This window comes from Pongo pygmaeus, chromosome 13 (genome assembly GCF_028885625.2).
Source record: "Pongo pygmaeus isolate AG05252 chromosome 13, NHGRI_mPonPyg2-v2.0_pri, whole genome shotgun sequence".
NCBI classification, from domain to species: Eukaryota; Metazoa; Chordata; class Mammalia; order Primates; family Hominidae; genus Pongo; species Pongo pygmaeus.
In genome coordinates, this window is record NC_072386.2 from 113,401,753 (window position 1) to 113,407,752 (window position 6,000).

General features: G+C 40.2%; 1 protein-coding gene across 1 annotated transcript in view; it reads left to right on the top strand.

Moving 5' to 3' along the window:
* Nucleotides 1–2,907: 2,907 nt before the first annotated feature.
* Nucleotides 2,908–6,000, top strand: part of LOC129044392 (olfactory receptor 1L6) — an 8,641-nt gene continuing 5,548 nt past the window's right edge. Inside the window, exon 1 of the mRNA XM_054502320.1 lies at nt 2,908–2,978. The gene's annotated coding sequence lies outside the window, so the exon portion shown is untranslated. The remainder of the gene's footprint in view (nt 2,979–6,000) is intronic.

Here is a 6,000-nt window from a genome sequence, read left to right on the forward strand (position 1 = left end):
TGAGGACTTTCTCACAGGTGGGGACTCTGCAGAGTCCTGAGGCAATGCAGGGCATCACAGGGCAAGGGAGCTGAGCATCCTAGCTCAGGTGCCTCTTCCTCTTCTTAAAAAGCCACCAGTCCCACTCTTGTGATAACCCATCAATCAATTAGCCCACTGATATATGAATGAATTAATTCATTTACCTCTTAAAGGCCACATTTTTCAATAGTGTCACATTGGGGATTAAATTTCCACATGAGTTGAACGATTCAAACCATAGAAAACCACAAAAATATAGTCAACTAATCTTTGACAAAGAAGTAAAGGTAATATAATGGAGAAAAAATAGGCTTTTCAACAACTGGTTCTGGAACCACTGGACATCCACATACAAAACAAATGAATCTAGACACAGACCTTACACTCTTCACAATAATTGACTCAAAAAGGATCATAGCCCTGATACAAAATGTAAACCAATAAAATTCATAGAAGAGAACATAAGAGAAAACCTAGATGACCTTGAGTATGGCAATTACTTTTTAGATACAACATCAAAGGCAAGATTCATGAAAGAAATAATTAATACAGTATAATTAATTAAAATGAAAACTTCTACTCTGAGAAAGACACTTTCAAGAGAATGAGAAGACAATCCACAGACTGGGTGAAATATTTGCAGAAGACATATCTGGTAAAGGACTATTATCCAAAATATACTAAGATCTCTCAAAACTCAACAATAAGAAAATGAGTAATTCAATTGAGACCTAAACAGACACCATACCAAAGAAGATACACAGATGGTTATCAAACATATAAAAAATGTTCCACATCATGTGTCGTTAGGGAAATTCAAATGAAAACAACAATGAGATATCACTGCACAGCTATTAGAATGACCAGATCAGAACACTGACAACACCAAATGCTGATGAAGACGTGGAGCAACAGGAATTCTCCTTCATTGCTGGTGAGAATGCAAAATGATAAAGTCACTTTGGAAGACAGTTTGACAATTTCTCACAAAACTAAACATACTCTTACCATATGACCCAGCAATCATGTTCCTTGGTATTTATGCAAATAAGATGAAAATTTATGTCCACACAAAAACCTTCACAGACGTTTTAGCAGCTTTATTCATAGTCACCAAAACTTGGAAGCAACCAAGTTGTCCTTCAGCATGTAAGTGAACAAGTAAACTGTGGTACATCTAGACTATAAAATATGATTCAGTGCTAAAAAGAAATGAGCTATAAAGCGCTGAAAATATATGGAAGAACATTAAATGCATATTACTAAATGAAGAAAAGCCAAGGTGAAAAATCAATTATACTGCATAATTCCAACTAAATGACATTTTAGAAAAGGCAAAAATATGGAGACAGTAAAAAGATCAGTAGTTGCTAAGGGCTAGAGGGAGAGAAGGATGAACATGTGAAGCACATAGGATTTTTAGGGCAGTAAAACTATTCTATATGATACTATATAACAGTGGGTATATGTCATTATACATTTGTCAAAACCTGTAGAATGTGTAACATTGAGTGAACCCTAATGTAAACTATGGACTTGGGTGATAATGATATGTCAATACAGATGCTCCTCCACTAATGATGGAGCTATACCCCGATAAGCCAATTGTAAATTGAGAATATCATATGTCAAAAATGCATTTAATATACCTAACCTACCGAACATCATAGCTTAGCCTAGCCTACCTTAAATGTGCTAACACATATGTTAGCCTACAGTTGGCAAGATCATCTAACACAAAGTCTGCTTTATAATAAAATATTGACTATCTCATGTAATTAATTGAATGCTGTACTGAAAGTGAAAAAAGAGAATGGTTATATAGGTACTTGAAGTATGGTTTCTACTGAACATGGATCATTCACAGTATCATAAAGAAAAATTTTAAGATGAACCATCGTAAGTTGGGGACCATTGTATAAGCTTATAAATTGTAACAAATGTTATGTTCTAGCAGTGGGTATTGATGGTGGGAGAGGCTATGTGCATCTGGGAGCAGGGAATAAATGAGAACTATCTTTACTGTCTGATCAATTTTGTTGTGAATCTAAAACTTCTAAAAAAAAATCTATTTGAAAGGAAAAAGCAGAAAAAAGAAAATATCTTTCTAAAGTTTATGATTACTGTGCCATTTACAGATAAGGACAATGTGGGTTAGTGAGGCTAAATAACTTGCCCAAATTCACCCATTTGGTAACTGGGGAAACTGGGATTCAAATATGACTAGTCTGGCTTAAGACACTGAAGTAATAAAATGTTTAAGAAAGGCAGACACAACAAAACAAATTAAGGCTCAGAAACCTGTGTAGTATTTGCAAAAGCTACACAGCTTGTAAGACGCGAGTCAGCATCAGAATCCAATAGTCTGGCTCCTGGGCCTGCACCTCCAACCCCTTTCCAGTAACGCTACGGGTACACCTAGATACAGTCACACATGCAGACACAAAACCTCAGCGATATCAGAGGCCATTACCTCTCCTTCCAGGTAGGTGCACATAAGCATAAACAAAGATATGTACAAGAGTACACATATGTACATCGAATACATACATCTGCATAAACATATATGCATACATATGTGCATGCACACATCACCCTTACTGCTACATGGCTCTAATTCCCTTCCCAGGTGTAAGAAGCTACATCTCTGGAGCCCAGTTTTCCCACAGAGCTCAGTGAGGCCATCAGTGATGTTCCCCCCCACAAACCCCGCCCCTGCAATTCCCTGGGAAGACCACAGGACCAATCCTCGCAAGGCTCTGGCACACAGAGAGGACAGGCGCCTGTGTCTCCCTTTTTATTGCAATTCCTACCGTAGATGAGGAAGAACCATCACATTTCTGAGGCTGGATCTGTACTTCAAGAAGCCTCCTTGAGAGATTCAGAGCCTGATCTTAACCCCATGGCAGAACCCGAAGTCTTTTCAGGCCCCTGAATCTCCTTTATCAAGCCCACAGGTAGGCACACTGAGGGGACTTGATAATGGGAACTGTGGAGTCAATATCTTCAGGTGATCTTCCCTTTTCCTTATCCTGTTTTCTCTCTCCTCCATCTCAAAAGCCAGGAAACATGGTCTTTCTCTATATTTTTTCCTCTCTCTCTTTTTGGTCAAATATCAAACATTTGAAATACCTACTTTGTTCAAGACACTTTCTCCTGTCCTCAAAGGGCACAGCCAACATTCTGCAACTCAAGACCCACAGAGTTATCACCTCCAGGAAACCAGGTCAACAGAGGAACAAGTGAACAAGACAGTTAGGGCAACGCAGAGGCTGAGAGCACACACTCGGGGGCTGTAATCCGCCACCCTCTGGCTGTGTGTTCTTAGGCAAGTCACCAGTTCTGTACCTCATTTGTGTTATCTGTAAAATGGAGTTGTTGTAAAGACTAAATGACTTAGTGTATGTCAAGTTTGTAGAGCAGTACCTAGCAATAACAGAAAGGCAAACTTCCACTCGTGATGTGGAAGAATTTCCTAACCCAGATGTGTTCCACCCAAGGACTCGGCCACCTCCAGATATTGTGAGCTCCTTGTCTCTAGAATTGTGGAAGTTGAACAGTCACTTTCCTAGGATACTAAAATGATGAAGGTGAAAGGCAGAGGGGTCTAAAACCTCATGACATCTGAGCAAAACTCTGAGAATCCACAGCCCCTTCCTTAGGACTTGGGATACCTAATCTGTAATAGCTGTATTAGCAGTTACACTTATAAATACTGGCTGATCACAGGTAGCGGAGGCACCAGGAAGAACTAATAGCTTGAGAGTTTAATTCATTGAATTGTTGAAAGAAGCAGAGGCAGGCATCCGGAAAATCAGTGATTCCCAGGAGGAAAAAAAGACAGAAACAAAAGTGGGGCAGAAGCTGAGGACAACCTGAGCTGGATGAACTGGGTTCAATTATCGATCTGAGGGACCTACAGTGCCCAGAAGAACTTTCAACCTAAACTAAGTAGGAAATAAGAAATCAGGCTGAGTAAATTGGAAATCATCATTCTCAGTAAACTATCGCAAGAACAAAAAACCAAACACCGCATATTCTCACTCATAGGTGGGAATTGAACAATGAGAACACATGGACACAGGAAGGGGAACGTCACACTCTGGGGACTGTTGTGGGGTGGGGGGAGGCGGGAGGGATAGCATTGGGAGATATACCTAATGCTAGATGACGAGTTAGTGGGTGCAGCGCACCAGCATGGCACATGTATACATATGTAACTAACCTGCACATTGCGCACATGTACCCTAAAACCTAAAGTATAATAATAAATAAATAAATCAGGCTGAGATACCACCTTCTCTGAAGCAAGAGACATGAGGTAAACCTCTAATTTGAGAAAGAAGACATTTCAGAGAACTGAAAAGGAAGAAGCCAGCCTAGAAAGGACCTGCAGAATCCCCAAGTGGAACATATCTCTGCAGAGGACCTATGCACCCAACACTGCCAATCTGCTTGCCTTACTGCTGGAAGAGAAAAGATAGTAAGCAAGAAGAGGCTGGAATTCCAAAACATGGACCCAGAAGACATCTAGAGATCTTAAGGTCAGGTGTTGATGTCGCAAAATCAGAGGGCTGTTGTTTATTCAAGATCTGACAAAGCTGTAGTCCAAAGTCATAGCCTGTCATCTCTGAAGGCAAGAAACAGAGGAGAACACATGGCTTTGTGGAATGGGAGGCAGAAATGTAGGAAGGAAGGAAATCAAAAGGATCCCAATATGTAGGAGCAAAAGATAGGGTGGAAGGAGTGGGTCAGCAAGGAGGCTGAAGGCACTTGGCAGTAAGACAGCCTCTGTTGGCAGAGGACACACCAGCTTAGTTCTCTACTGCACATGTACAGTTTGGGAAAGAGGTGTGATAGAGCAGTTTAAAACACATAATTTACAGTCATTGTGCCCAGGTTTGAACCCTAGATACACTACTCACCAGCTCTGTGACTCTCTGAACTTCAGTCTCCTTTGTTGTAAAGGGCAAAATAATGGTACTTCAAACGTAGTATAATTATGAGGATTAAATGAGACAAGTGGTAAGCACAGACTCTGTCCAATAAATGTTAGCTGCATTTTTCCAGTTTAGTCAATTCTCTACTGTCCTTGCTCATTCAGGGAAGTAGGTGCATGGATAACAAGTAGCTGTCCACCAGGGTACTGCCCACCCAGCATCCCAATTTGGGAAGTGCATTGTGTGCTGATAATGTGTACTCCCTGGTTTCATTTGGGCTGACAATGTGTACTCCCTGGTTTCATTGGGCCAAGAGAAGGATCCTGCATAAGTGATGAGTAAACAAGAAAAGGAAAAACAACCTGAGATGACAAATGTTCATAATGTAAAAATTTTAATAGAGAAAGTTTAGAAGCATAGAAATAATCCACATTTCCTGTCTGTCAAGGAAGGGTGTAAATATCTTTTAAAGTGAAATGATGTGACTTAAAAGGCTTAGAAAGACTCCCAGTCTCTCCTGCACCTTCCCAATCACCACCTGATGGCAAGACCCATCATTAAAATGTCATTTCTCTAGTTTATTGTATGAGCGGTTATGCTAATCACTTGCAGTAGAGTTTGCCAAACACTTGCTCAACTGTCATTTGACAGCTCCTAGAGAGTAGCACACACACAAACATACGTGTGTGCACCATCATCTATACGGAAGTGAAATGACCTGCCCAAGGCATGAGGAAAATACATGATGCTGTCAAATCCAGCTAAATAGGAAGGAGCTAAGTTACTGCCCCTGAGAAAAATCTCATAAATTTGGAAAATTCCAAGTTCAAGCCAAGGGTGATGAGATAGCCCTTTACCACCAGGAAAAACTATGTCCCAGGGGTGAAGCTAAAAGATACAGAGAAGGAAATGTAGAACGAACCCAGGAAGTTAAATAAGTACATTGCTCAAGAGTGAGATGAAAGGTATGTGTCTCATGTTGCTAATATCTATTGACATTTTCAAGATTTATAAACTCTATTTTAGCATCAGATCTCAG